The sequence below is a fragment of the Primulina tabacum genome, chromosome 1 (assembly GCF_025594145.1).
Source record: "Primulina tabacum isolate GXHZ01 chromosome 1, ASM2559414v2, whole genome shotgun sequence".
In the NCBI taxonomy this organism is placed as follows: domain Eukaryota; kingdom Viridiplantae; phylum Streptophyta; class Magnoliopsida; order Lamiales; family Gesneriaceae; genus Primulina; species Primulina tabacum.
This window is the reverse complement of record NC_134550.1, coordinates 5,348,205-5,363,465: the sequence shown is the minus strand read 5'-3', so window position 1 is coordinate 5,363,465 and position 15,261 is coordinate 5,348,205. Positions and strand designations below refer to the sequence as shown.

The 15,261-nt window shown below is 32.1% G+C and overlaps 1 pseudogene; it reads right to left on the bottom strand.

The window, feature by feature from the left end:
* Window positions 1–6,408: 6,408 nt before the first annotated feature.
* On the bottom strand, window positions 6,409–12,106 carry LOC142537050 (leucine-rich repeat receptor protein kinase HPCA1-like; annotated as a pseudogene).
* Between the last annotated feature and the right edge of the window lie 3,155 nt (window positions 12,107–15,261).

Below are 15,261 nucleotides of genomic sequence, written 5' to 3'. Positions count from 1 at the left end.
GTTCTTCAATGGCATTTGGCTTACCTCTGCATCGGAACCATGTGAATGGATACCCCTGTAGTTTGAGTTCTTGAAGCGCACACTCATTAATAGTGTCTCGAAACCCTCTGAATAACCACTCTGGGTGGTCCACCAAACCTCTTTTATCCTCAGTATACAGCAAATCATTGAAATCTCCAATAACACATCATGGCAAATTAGATGCAGGCAGCAATGGTTTGAAGCAGGCGCCATGATTCTCTTCTTCTATGTCTCTCGGGATAGCCATAAAAACCAGTCAATCGCCAACGGTTTGCATCATTGTTCACAACTTCCATATCCACATGATTATCTGAGAAAGTAAGCATCTGGCAGGTAGAATATCGTCTCCAAAATACGCCAATTCCTCCGCTACTGTCCGTCTCGATTTACAGCAAAACAACCTTCATAACCAATCTTTATCCGCATGTCTTTTAATTTATAGGCATGGACAAAAGTTTCAAATAAGAAGATAATATCAAGATTGTGAGTTTTGATTAACTCACGTAAGACATGAACTGCTCTAGGGTTGCCCAATCTTTGGCAGTTCCAACTTAAGATTATCATGGGTCTTGGCAGGCCTGGAACCCAGAGCCTGCCGATAAAAAAGAGTTTGTTGGGTTATTCATTGTTGTTGTCACCTGTTGGGCCTCAGCTTCTTGTGTTTGAGGATCCAAATTCATATGGGCCCGTGGATCTATGGAACATTCAGGCCCACGCCTTCGCTTGCGCTCCTCAATTATTTCATTAGGTTAATGAGATCCTACCTATGTGAGCACTGCCCTCACTTCATTTCAATGAGTAAGATCTTGTCACACATACAATTTCAAAAAAAAAAAAAAAAATGGGTCCTCCGAATCATGCATGTTGATTTGATTTGGATTATTTTTAGAAGCATTCTGAAAATCCTCAGTAATATTCGTCATGTTTTGCCGCTGATTGATAGCCACATCCATAATTGCCAGTTGTTTCCATTCATTGCCCCACTCAGATTTCTTTCCATATTGGCATCATCATTCAAACTGCAGCGATGTCTATGACCTTGGCCGAGCCCCTCATCAGTATTTCCAGGCATACCGAGGGACTCATCATCACGAAGCCATCTACTACCCTCTGTATTTGCATTTCTCCTTATCGGTGCACGGAGCCAGATTCCCCATTTTTTTTAATATCATCTTCAGGGGTGTTGAAAATCTTTTCACAGAACCTATCTGTATGACCAAGTAATCCACAAATAAAGCAGAATTGAGTTAATCGTTCATACTTGAAATTTACAATCATCCAGTCTCCTCCTTGTTTCCGGATTTTCTTAAAGCGCTTCAGTGGCTTGGTAGCATCAATTGTAACCCGAATCCTCATAAAGGATGCGCCATATAGAATAATTATTACTGATATCATATGCAACAAACTTACCAATAAAGTCTCCAAGTAATTTTCCAATATTTTCCGACATAAACCCAATTGGTAAATCAAACACTTGAACCCAGAAATCCACCTCGTGGAAGGCGATCATAGATGGTATTTCTCCCGATTTCCAATTTATGCAGAATAAGAAGATGGTTGTCGAACGACCAGGGACCACACCCTCTTGGATTCGCTTCATGTCAATTTTGTGAAAAAACTGGAATAAGTATAAATTTCCCTCTAATTCTTTTATACAGATCCCCTTACCTGGTCTCCGTATACTGGCCAGTCGATTCTTCATGGCATTGAAATTGATGGACCGATCTGTAAGGAATCGTCCAACCAAGCAGAGTTCCAGGTCAGAGCCTTCGATGGGGATAGTGTTTTCCTCAATGATAATTTCCTCATCCTCATCCTTTGACAAAGCCAAGTTCTCCATGAACCGTTCCATGGAGATATTTACTTTGGAGATAATTATTTGTGTAAGATCTGTAAGGTAAGAAAATACAGAGAAAACGAGGACCTCTGAACAAGGAGAGAAAAACTGTTTTGACTTTTGAGTTTACAAGTTCTTGCAACCGTGACACAGTCTTTACTTAGAACAATAAAAATTTTAAAATGAAAATCAAATATTGAAACAGAATTGCATAAAAAATTTACTTGCATTATTTTAATAATATTCACGACAAGTTAATCAAGGATTAAATTTAATATCAAAATTAAACAAAAAAATTACTCAAAAAAATCATAAATTCCATATTAGATAGATTCCACAAAAAAAATTAAATAGAATATCGTAAATATAACTTTAGAGTTCATAAAATAAAAGTAATAAATAATTAAATACACCTTACAAATTTTTGAAATCAAATTCATAATATCCACGGAAAAAAAAATGGCAAAGAAATAAGAGAAACAATGAAATTGCATAAGAAGAAATTTGAGATCTATCCTTTAAGATTTGAGAACAAAAGAACAAAATTAAGATCAAGGCAATAGGCTAAATAAGAATTTGGAAAGTGAAAATGAAAATCAGAAAGAATAGAAAGCCAACAACCATTTGCCTGAAAAACTATTTTTAATTCATATATCAATATTGCAGTATAGTCTCTCACTATTTCTTATAATTATATTTTAATCAGCATTTGAATATAAACCAAATGAATTATAACAAAATATTGTATAAGAATGTAACGCGTGCGTCGATGCACTAACATAACATTACTCTTTATAAATTATTGATTAAAAAAATACTTTCATTCGTAAACACATTTCGATTTTTTCATAGTAAAGGAGAAGCAATTCAAGCAAATACTAATTAATTTTCATTGGATAGTGGATAGTTTACGATCCAAAAGTTATGAGAAAAGTCACACGCAGTTGCATGTAATACTATTATAAATATATGAGTTTGAATTGTTATATTAATATTTTACCATTTCATTTATTTTACAATTTGTTATGTTAATGAGATTCTTTAAGTCATTTTCTAAGTTAATTTAATATGATCATTAATAGTATACTTAATTCCATCAAGATAATTATTAATTTAATTTTACTTTTGAATTTCATTTAGTTTAATGTTACATATTTAAAAAAATTGATAATATTACTAACACATATTTACTATTATCTAATATCTTATATTATTAAAAAAATTGTTAATATTACTAACATCTATTTACTATTATAAATATATGATTTTCATTTATATGATCATTAAAAGTGTACTTAATTCCATCAAGATAATTATTAATTTGATTTTAATTTTGAATTTCATTTAGTTTAATGTTACATATTTAAAAAAATTACTAATATTACTAACATCTATTTATTTACTATTATAAATATATGATTTTCATTTGTAAACTTACTATTTTATCATTTCGTTTGTTTTATAATTTGTAATGTTCACGAGGTTCTTTAAATTATTTTCTACGTTAGTTATTTAAATATTGACATCAAATTCATAGAAAATTACTATAATAATGTTATAAATTAAAATATTGTTAATCAAATTCATAGAAAATTACTATAATAATGTTATAAATTAAAATATAGTTAATATTCCGAATATTAAGGTAATATTGGGAATACGAATAGAGATGAGTGAGATTGAAAAAAATTAAATTGTTAATAAATATTAAGATCATATAAAACATCTTTTTTACATTTAAAATAGAGATATTTTTAGACTACTTATTTATCAACATAGATACATGATTGAAAAAAATGTTTGTATGTCAGTGATTTCAATGCAAATATTTAAGCATTTAGTCAATTTCGATATATGGTGCTAAAAAAATATCTCTAATTAATATATAATCAATTAATGTCTATTAAATATATGGATGAGTGACGTTGAATAAAATTAAATTGTTAATAAATATTAAGATCATATAAAACATCTTTTTCTCATTTAAAATAGGGATATTTTTAGACTATTTATGTATCAACATAGATATATGATTGAGAGAAAATGTTTGTATGTAAGTGATTTCAATGCAAATATTTAAGCATTAGTCAATTTCGATATATGATGCTAAAAAAATATCCCTAAATAATATATTATCTATTAATAATATCTATTAAATATATGACTTTCATTTGTGAGCTTACTATTTTACCCTTTTTTTACAATTCGTCATATTCATGATGTTATTTAAGTCATTTTTTATGTTAGTTTAAAAAAGTCATTAATAGTGTACTTAATTCAAAAAAACTACTTATTATTTTAATTTAATATTAATTACTTAAATTTATACATTGCAGTCAAATTCATGAAAATATGTACCATATTAATGATAGATAATAATGGGATGGGATGACTAAGGGAAATGAGACGGATATAATAAAAATAAATTATTAATAAATATTAAGTTCATATAAAACTTTTTTCTCTCATTTAGAATAGAGATATTTTCAGACTCTTTGTGTCAACTGAGATACGTGATTGAGAGAAATGTTTGTATGTAACTGATTTCAAACACCGTTTTCAAGTTATTTGGTCAATTTTTTATATATGCTGCTAAATAAATATTACTAAATAATATGCTTCATTTGATCATTTAGTGTTCTTGCAATGAGATGAGTTTTTTACCCTAGCGTTAACATGTTTTATGTCATTTGTGTTGATTATGTTGTATGGATGTCATATAAAATGTCAATATTTCTCAAATAATAAAATCGTTTTTCAAAAAGAAAAAAATATTCATCCAGAAAGAGAAATACATGAAAAACAAAGTGTACACAATTCTATTCTATTTATTGGTATGAGAAAATTTTTAAAGTTTTGTGGACACAATAGATCAATTTTGTGAATTTTTAGTAAATTGAGACATTGAGCCAGTTGCACTTAATTTCCTCTAATATCATCTTGATATCTCATATGCATATTTTAATTACATTATTCATGTCTCTACTCAAAACTTTTAAAATACAATAATTAATTTTGTATATCGTTCCACAAGATATAAATATTATAAACAAAATGTAAATTCGATAAAAGAAAATTTGTTTTGTTTCAATGAATAATATAATATTATGTTCTAGACATAACAAATGAGATTGAAATTATATTATTCTCATGATATGATGAACGCAATCATTGTTCCAAAGCTTCTAAAAAAATGGCTAACGAGATGACTTTCCTGAATTGCGTCAAATTAAACGACGACACAGTTCTAATATATAGTAATTTGAATAGATTTTCAAGTATTATTTTTCACAGTGATTGAGAAATAATCGTTAAAAATTTATTAACCATATAGCTATATGTTGTGTGCAATAATTGTCCTTGCTTAGTAGCGCGATCGAACCATGTTGCTTGAGCTGCTGTGCGGTTTAAAAGATTTAAGTTGCACCATTACCACCGGCTATAGCTTTTGGTAAAGCGGTAAGCATTCGGTCCTACAATTGGTATCAGAGCCAATGTCACAGGTTCGATTCTCATTAACTGCAAGGAGTGCAATTATTGGGAGGAAGATTGTTGGGTGCAATAATTGTCATTGCTTAGTAGAGCGATCGAACCATGGTGCTTGTGCTGCTGTGCGGTCTAAAAGATTTGAGTTGCATCATTACCACCAACTATAGCTCTTGGTAAAGCGGCAAGCGCTCGGTCCTACAATTGGTATCAGAGCCAAGATCACGGGTTCGATTCCCATTAATTGCAAGGAGTGCAATTATTGTCCTTGCTTAGTAGAGCAATCGAACCATGGTGCTTGAGCTGCTGTGCTGTTTAAAATATTTGAGTTGCACCATTACCACCAGCTATAGCTTTTGGTAAAGCGGTAAGCACTCGGTCCTACACTATATGTTAATAATATTGATACTGAATATATAAAATTGATATTACAAATATCACGATGTTTGAAAAAATTACAACATCATTCATTGGTTATGTTGTTGAAGGATATATAGGTTATACATAATTTTACTCACAAGTAAAAACTTATCACGACTAAAAGAATTTTTTCTTAGGAGTTACAGTTGATGATTGTCATAAACTGAAAAATCATTCAACAAAAAAAACAAATAATCGATATATAAGATTACCGGATAAAAACAATGTAGAAAATCGAAGAAATTTCGTGACAGGGAAGCAAACTACAAGCATGTCAGATCCCAGATGAGGATTCTAAATAAGATAATAAGTATTAAAGATGATCATATACTTGTTGAGTATACCAAAATGGTTATACGAATATTATAAAAACTACGACAAAGAGTTGTTGAGTTGTCAAAACCAACCAAGAAACATATATTAAAAAATGTGTCATGTGGATAAGATAACTTTTCTGCTTCATATACCGTCTATGGTCATGATTTTTATTTTTTTGGTTTGATTTGTTTTAATTGATAAATGCTACTAGCCATATTTTAATTAATTTAAATATTATCAAAATTTCATTCATATATTTTCAGCAGTTTCGTTGCTCACGTGCAACGCACGTGCACTTTTCTAGTTCTTCCAAAAGTACAGAAATTAAATCAAAGAATTGAAATCCATTATTATTATTATATGTAACGTTCCAACTTTATATATCTACTTGTGTTGAACTTTTGTAAACACTGAAATTCCATTACTACAGTCGAAATCATCAGTTTCACCACCATCCTTTCTTGGTAAGACGCATCATAAGGATGCCTTTGTGTTAACATCTTTATCCGATCCAAACTCGGTTGCAGACGACGATTCAGACACAGAATTTGTGTTTAGGCCATTATCCTGTAAGATGGATTCGAGGGCCTTCACAACCTCACTCATTGTTGGACGGTCTGAAGCCGATTCTTCGACACATTGCATGGCTAACTCAAGAAATCTTGAAAATCCTACTAGAACACTCGGAGCATCCCTTATCGACGGATCGATGATCTCGTTCAATCCAAAATATGTTTCATCGTTCTTGTCCATTGATATCCTGACTTCTCGTACAATGTATTTCCCCTTTTCGATAGGCTGCTTAGAGGTGATCAGTTCAAGCATCACGACACCGAAGCTATAAACGTCACTTTTCTCAGTTAACTGTTGTGTCATATAGTATTCAGGATCCAAATAACCCTACAAAACATGCAAATGTTAGCTTTTTCCCCCAAAATTCTGTGTAATAGTTCCGGTATTTTCACTACTAACCAGTGTTCCTTTTACTTGAGTGGAAACATGGCCTTTTGAAGTGTCGATTACCAGCTTAGACAAGCCAAAATCTGCCACTTTTGCCGTTAGATTGTCATCCAACAAAATGTTAGTCGACTTGACATCCCGGTGAATAATCGGAGGATTAGCGAGCTCATGTAGGTAAGCTAATCCTCTAGCTGAGCCTAACGCAGTTCGTATCCTCCTCTTCCAATCCAAATGGATTCCCCTTTTTCCTGTGCAGGAATAAAACCCCCGAATGTTATATAAAAATTTCAGAAGATGGCACAAAACAGTGTACTAATGAAAATGAGCTTACCGGATAAACTTTCCCTAAGAGTTCCATTAGCCATATACTCGTATACCAACATCTGTTCACCATGTTCGAAGCAAAATCCGAGAAGGCCGACGAGGTTTTTGTGATGAACTCGCGAAAGCAGCTCTATTTCATTCTTGAATTCATCCCTGCCTTGCATAGAGCCTTCTTGAGCCCTTTTGATCGCAACTACTTGTCCACTCGAGACTGTTCCTCTGTAAACCTGATTACCAAAAACATATAGATTTCTCTGTCTTTCAAAATTTATGGCATGTAAATATGTACATGGAGTTTGTTTGTCAATTATCAACAACCTTGCCATAGCCCCCTGAGCCAATCTGATTGCTATCAGAGAAATTATTGGTGCATTTTTTTAGCTCGGCATGAAAAAACCAATGGGCCCCTTTTAGCTGTGGTGCCCCTCCGTTATCTCTGCCGCTCGATGGCCAAGTTACTGGATCTGAGAATTCAAGGAAATTAGTCAAGAAATGGACCATACACTACACATGAATTCAGAAGAAATGGGAACTGTCAAATGGTTTACTTAATGATTCCGCTTGTTCAGCGCGTCGTTTTTGCCAAAGAGCATATGAAACTAATCCTGCTAGAACCAGGACTAGAAACGCACATCCGGTTGTTACTCCAGCTATCATACCCGTGCTAAAGCGACCTTTCCCATTTTCTTCTGAAACCATGATGTTTTTTTGTTAAAAATAATCAAGAAATATGAGTTTCATATGCAAAAATTCAACTATTTTAACTCATAACTACTCAAGTCTTACCTTCAAAATTGTATTGAGCTGCTATAAAGTAATATGGGCCAAATCCACTTGGAGGTTTATAAATCTGGTTACTTAACATAAATCCTAGCCTCCGAATCTCTGACCGGTTGAAGTACTTTGAATTAGTAGGAAAGAGCGCAAGCTCCACTTGAAGATAGTCATAAATATTGAAAAATGGATTTTGTAAAGAAACTGATCCATAGGAAAGGCCTAGTTGTAACCAAAGTGTAGTTTCTAAAGACTGAAACAAAGTAACATTCGACAACTCTCTAGAAGAAGGTGCTCTAAAATTCAATGTTCCTTCGTATGGATAAGCACATTCACAACTTTGTGGATTGAGTTTTTCATCGGAGTCACATGATTGGCTTCCACAATTTGCGAGACTGGTGGAGTAAACCTTTTCTGGTTCCTGAATTTGACAGTAAACCGTATTCTCAAGAGAGGCCGAACATACGGGATTTCCATACAACCTATGGGCATAAAAAAGGTAATCCAAGACGTGTAAAAAGTTCAATACTTTGGTAATGAAGTACGAGTATTGTAAAGTATTCTTACATTAAAGTACTTTTGTATTCTCCTAGCGTTATGGATGATATGCTGTTGTTCTGAAAGTCAATAAGCTGAAGTTGCGGGCTAATGTTGTCGGTCATGTTTAAATTTTTATCAAAGCCATTGTTACTAAGTTTCCTGTCAAATCGTTGCTGTTCATTTCAGTTATTGCATATTTCAAAAATATCATTGGTGAATTCGTGTAGGTTGGTAGACTCACACTTGTTGAATCTGAGGTAAACTGAACATTTCAGGTGGAACCGATCCTTGCAACGGTCCAAATTCAATCATCCTGAGGATCAGACAGAATTAGTTACAGGATAATTGTTCCATGATTCTTGACTTAGAAAGAGAGATTAATCCTTGTTATGAATGTTTTCTTGATGTTCATTTGTTTTTCATTTTATACTCACAATGTATTAAGTGACTTCAAAGTCGAGAACCAATCTGGAGCTTCGGATTGATCAAAAGAGTTGTTACTTAAGTCCCTGCATGGAAAGAAGGCAGCTTCTACACCGATTTTTCCATGAACTTGAGGAAGGACAAGACCAGAGAGGGCTATTTCTTACACATAATTGAGGGAGTCCAGTCCGGTTAGATCTGGTAATGGACCAGACAGCATATTGTGAGCCAAATTCCTACAATAAATCACATGAATTTTCAACTCTTAGCAAACCATTGTACGTAATGAGACTCAAAATTTCGTTGGACTTGGAAAAATACCCACAATTCTGTGATTTTAGTGAGATTGTTGAGATTTGTCGGGATGCTTCCATTCAAGTTATTCCGGTCAAGCCGACTAGACACATTTATCGTGAAAAAACAAAAAAAAATATGAAAAAAGTGATTCACATACATCATATTAGATCAATGGAAGTGAAGATAAAACAAGAAACATAGTCAAGACTCTTAAGTTACTCACAGAACTTCGAGCGACTGAACCAATCCAACAGTAGATGGAATGTTCCCCTCGAATTGATTCCCATCAAACAATCTACAAATAGTATGTTCATCGTTACTACAGTTTTTAAAAAGATTTCTGAGAACAGAACAAGATGGTCTTGTTCCTCGGCTTACACGTGTATTACCGCCATGTCAGGGCTAAAAAGGTCCTCAGGAATTACCCCAGAGAGCTGGTTTCGGTTGAAATGGCTGCAAATCTTAAAGATCAGAAACCTCGAAAATTAAAATGAACAAGATCGGAGATTTATAGCTAACCATACTCACAAATGTTTCACATTCTTGAGTTGGTTCAGTCCCAGGGGAAAAATTGAAGAGACGGGGATCGATCCTCTCAACTGATTCTCTGCCAGATCAAGCCAATATAGATTCCAGAGTTTACCGAGAGAAGGTGGTATTTCACCAGTTAAGTTATTCGTATTCAACGCGCTGTCAATGTATATTTGTTCCATTAAGTAAGATGCATAGACAAGTCCCATAAAATTTCATAACAACATGTGACTAAACCAGATGTTCTTACAGAAAAGTCAACTCTGAAAGATTTCCCAATTCACTTGGTATATTGTTTGTGAAGCTACAGGCGGACAGAGTTCTGAGAGAAAAACAAGAAACTAATGAACCTGTTTCATGTATATGCAGCATGACAGGTAATTAATATTTGATCTTACAGTGATGTTAGCTTCTGCAGATCTCCAAGTCGAGGAGATATCGAACCTGTAAGGCCGGGGTTATATGACAAGTCCCTATAATCATCAGCTCAGTCTTAGGCTTAAAGCATAAGATTAGGCAAGATATACATAAGGAGTAGCAGTTTAACTCCACTCTCTAAACTGCACAACTGAGGCACCAGATTTTTTACAGTAACTCAACCCGCAGGCCTCGATGCCACAAGCAAATTGATCATACCATGACCAACTCATAGTTCAGTTACAAATTATATCATGATTGAAAATTCATCAGCGGTGGATATTCAAGCCTAATGAAATGAAAGAATGCCTTTCATGTTGTAAGCGACTGGAGCAACAATTGTCCGCTATGGCTACATATGTTGTGTACCGATCAAATATATATGGTGGTTGAGCTGTTGTGAGATATTTAATTTCCACTACCAAACACTAGCTTTTGGTTCAACAGGAAGTGTTCAATCCTATGATACAAGAAAACTCACAAGGTAGTCAATTCACTAAGCCCTCCAATATCACCACTCATTTGACCAGTTATTTGCAAAGATGATAACCCTCTGCATGATAAAGGAGAACATATAATGAAATTTCACGAATATTCTCCGTCCAAAGGGCGACTAACTGAGAAAAAATCCAGTGTCACCCTTTTGGAAAAATTAGAAACTATTATATTCTTACAGTGAAATGACTCTCGAGTTATCGCATGAAACTCCATCCCACGATTCACAGGGATCATCGGACTTGTCCCAACTCGGGGGCGTGTTACCCCATTGACCTTTTAGTGATAGAAGTACCGCAACTGCAACCATTTACCAATTCAAGCAAGTGCTCAAGCATTAGAATCCGATTCTACAAAAACTACAAGTCCTATATTACGATTTTTACAGCTCGAGAACACGAAAAGGCCAAAAGTTGACATGAAAAATACAGTCACGTGAACGATTCAATCAGACAACTGGAGACCTATCTAAATTCCTTTTCAGACAACCTTTTGTTTAGTTTCCATGTTGATTTTCGTTCTTTTGCAGATTTGAAACTAATTTAGGTTTATTAACTTTAAAAAAGTCACTTCATATCAGATACAAACACATTTGAACCAAATTTTGAAACATGCAGGACCACAAAAGCATCCATTTACAACCACAACACACAAAAACACACTCAAACAAAAATTACGACAAGGGGATGGAAAAGACATTACTTATAAAAGCTCTGTTGATAACAACAAACATTCGAATATACATTAAAACTTTTAATAAATAAATTCTTACCATCTTGGGGGTCTGTCACAGAAGAGACACCCCAAGTCCATGTAGATAAAACCAGATAACAGAAAAGCAACCACAGGACTTCCATGGCTGCAGTGCAGCACCAATTTCTTCCCACAAAACAAAACAAAATTTCTTAAATTCGTCAGACTTTCTTCAAGAAGAAGATCATTCACGTAAAACCCATTTCCTAGAAGGTCGATTACCAAGAAATATTGATTAAAAACAGGGAAAAGAAGTTAGAAGGCGATGTTTATGTTTCATTTCCCATGAAAATCAATCCACCTGTTTTGTAACGACAAACGTCAACTAAAAATGAACTTTACGAGGATGTGTTGTTTGGGACGTGAATTTGTTCGATATATGAATTTGAAGTGTTCTTTTCTGTTTAATTTTGTCCGCCTGCCTGCGAGCTTTCCAATGTCAACAAGAACCCATACGAGTATCCAAAAAAGCGGCCATTTTTTATATTCAAGAACTCACTAAACTGCTGCATGATAGGTATATTATGGCCGGAGTCATATATATTTTGAACACCGAGTAAAATGAAGATATATATAATATGTTGTCAAGAGGGATGTCCGGGAAGAGTAGTCGATTAATTGTTAGGAATTCAATTCTTTTGCAAAAATATTTTCTATCGAGTATGTCACACAAAATTTGTTTAATACAATTTTCTAGCTTAATTTCTAAGCTATAATGATAGTTCGAAATTTACTAAACGTGAGTCGAAGACAATAACTATGAGTTTTATCGTCGTTAAACAAAGATATATAATATGTTAAATTTATATCAATATCATAATTAGATACTTATGTAATAACGACATGATGAGTGAGCCAATTGTTTGAGCTGTCATCAACAACTCCCAGCTTTATTTTTAGTGAGTGTGATAATACTTTATCTTATTATTATTGTTATTATTATTATTATTATTTGACAAGATTGTCCTTTATTTTTTTTTTATAACAATAGGGATAAGATTTTTTTTAACATATAAACCAAACAATCATATTTGTAATATTATTCATATTTTATCTCAAATTTTAAAAGAGTAAAAAATACTGGTCAGATATTTTTGACAAATACATGAAAATATCATGGTGTACAAAATATATTAAAATCGAGGTTATTTGAGATTTTTTCTCTTGTTGTTTTTCCAAAATCTAAATTATATTATTAGTTTTGAGACCCTTAGAGTAACTACCTTATAGAACACGAAAATATTTAATTCCATAATTGCCTTTTTCACCATACTAAAACCCCCTCAAGTCACTCCATATTTTACATAGAAAAAAATTAAACAAAAACATATATTTTAAATCGAACAACTCTTCTAAATTGAAAATAATTTCGTGTTAATTGTCTAATATTATTTGATTAGATTAAAAATAATAATAACATATGCAATGTGTGTGGATCTTTTACTAGTATCTAATATATCAAGGCTATCCACCGATGATTAACGACATACTTTTTATAACATAAAAATATTATTTGAACTAAATTTATTTTATGTGAAAAAATTGCAATTTTAGTTATATAAGTTGGCTTGTTTTGGATTTTAGTTGTCAATGTTTGGATTTTCATCCAATAATATTTTGTCTTGTTTTGGTCTTTTTTCCGTCTGAAACCACTAAATCTATTTACTATTGCTTATTTGGAACGAATACTCTCATACATGTCTCATATACCAAGAATAAAACATGTATTATACAATTAAAATTTATCTTAACAAATATAAATGTAAATGACCCTCTCATTTTCAAATATTGAATGTCGTTTTGCTTTATTTTTTCTTTTATTTTTGCTTATAATTATTTTTATATATGTAATATAAGTTTATTCTATGAGAGCTACATAGGAGAAACATCGATGTCAAATAAATAATATTCATTGAGATTAGTGACTTTGACCAGAAAAATGATCAAAATGAAAAATATCAAAATTGATATATTAAAACCAAATATTGATAAGTTACAAGACAAAAACAAAAAACATGTCAACTTACAAAATTAAAATTACAATTTTTCTAATTTTATGTTGGTACACACTAAATATTCAAATTAATTTATGTATATTTTATTTTTTATTGTAATTTTTTTATAAAAATAAATTATTAGAATTTATATTTCTTTTTAAATAAAATATTATTAAGTATAAAAATATTTATAAAAGTTACAATAAAATAATAAGGAGATATGAAACAAAGCATTAAAGCATAAAAGAAGTAAATCACTCAATTCGGAAATTGTGAAATAAAACATAAATTAAGAAGAAAATATAAAAGTAACAGTAATTTTAATTAATAATATTTTTAATATTTGTTTTGTTTCATTTTCTATATTTAAGGGTATTGAGAAATCTAATTAAAATTTTTCAGTAACTAAACTTTTAGGTAATACATTTTAGGATACTAATAATGAATCTACTAAAATGATAGCAATCAATTAAAGAACATAATTATCAATTTATAATTTAAAAAAACTTGTAAAATTGAATGCATTCAACAAAAAATTAAATAAAACAATTCTCAAGAGATACTTCATTTTTGAATTTTCATATTTATCTTTTTGTAATTTTGGTATTCTATATTTTCAATTTTCAATATTAATGTTCACCATATTTTTTTAAAAAATTTTAGTCATTTTTTCGATGTGACACTAATACAACACCAACATAATGCTGACGTGTGTAAAAGAACGGATTTACAATATTAGCAAAGGTGGACATTTGCCCGGCAGTTTTTTTGCCCAAAAATTGCTCTAGTGCTTCCGCATTCCACATTTTAACAATTGATTTACGGTCAAAACATCTTGTCTCATGGCCATATTGGCCATATTGGCCATATTTATTTGTCTCCTTAGATCATTCCGCTGAAAAATAATTTATTCCTTAAAAAAAATTGGTTTGTGTTGATGTTCCAGTCAAATATTTTTAAAATAACATTTTTACATGTATGATTCTAATATAATTTTATTATCTAATTTAAGTGGTATATGTTTCTTTTTTATGTGTGTGTGTGTGTGTATATATATATATATATATATATATTGGTTTTTTTTTTCGTTAACTCAAATATAAAAGATAAGAATAAAATTAAAATGATTAAAATCTCAAAAAATTAAATATATGAGATAATAAATGATATTTTGTCTTTCACAAAAACTCTTGTGAGGCAGTCTCACAGATCAATTTCGTGGGTCGAATATCTTATTTGGGTCATCCATGAAAAACTATTACTTTTTATGCTAAGAATGTTATTTTTTATTGTGAATATCGATAGGGTTGACCCGTCTTACAAATAAAAATTCGAGAAAATGTCTCACAAAAAACCTAATATTTGTCTTTTTAATAAACCACAAAGTTGATGGCAGTCGGCAGACGTGCCAAATTGAACCTGTCTGGGCTCGTGAAATGGTGACGAAACACAAACTGTACTGAGGGGGCTGTTAACTTCCTTGGAGGCCCGTTTAAAATTCAAGCCCCTCCAGAGTCAAGACCCAGCATGAGCCCATGGGCCCAAGATCACAGCCCACTACATAAATTAATTTATATATAAAACCATGAGCCAACCAACACATCGGGTTAATTATTCTCCCAGCCCACGCCATATGTCTCAATAGTACTGGGTTTAGTTTCTTGGGCT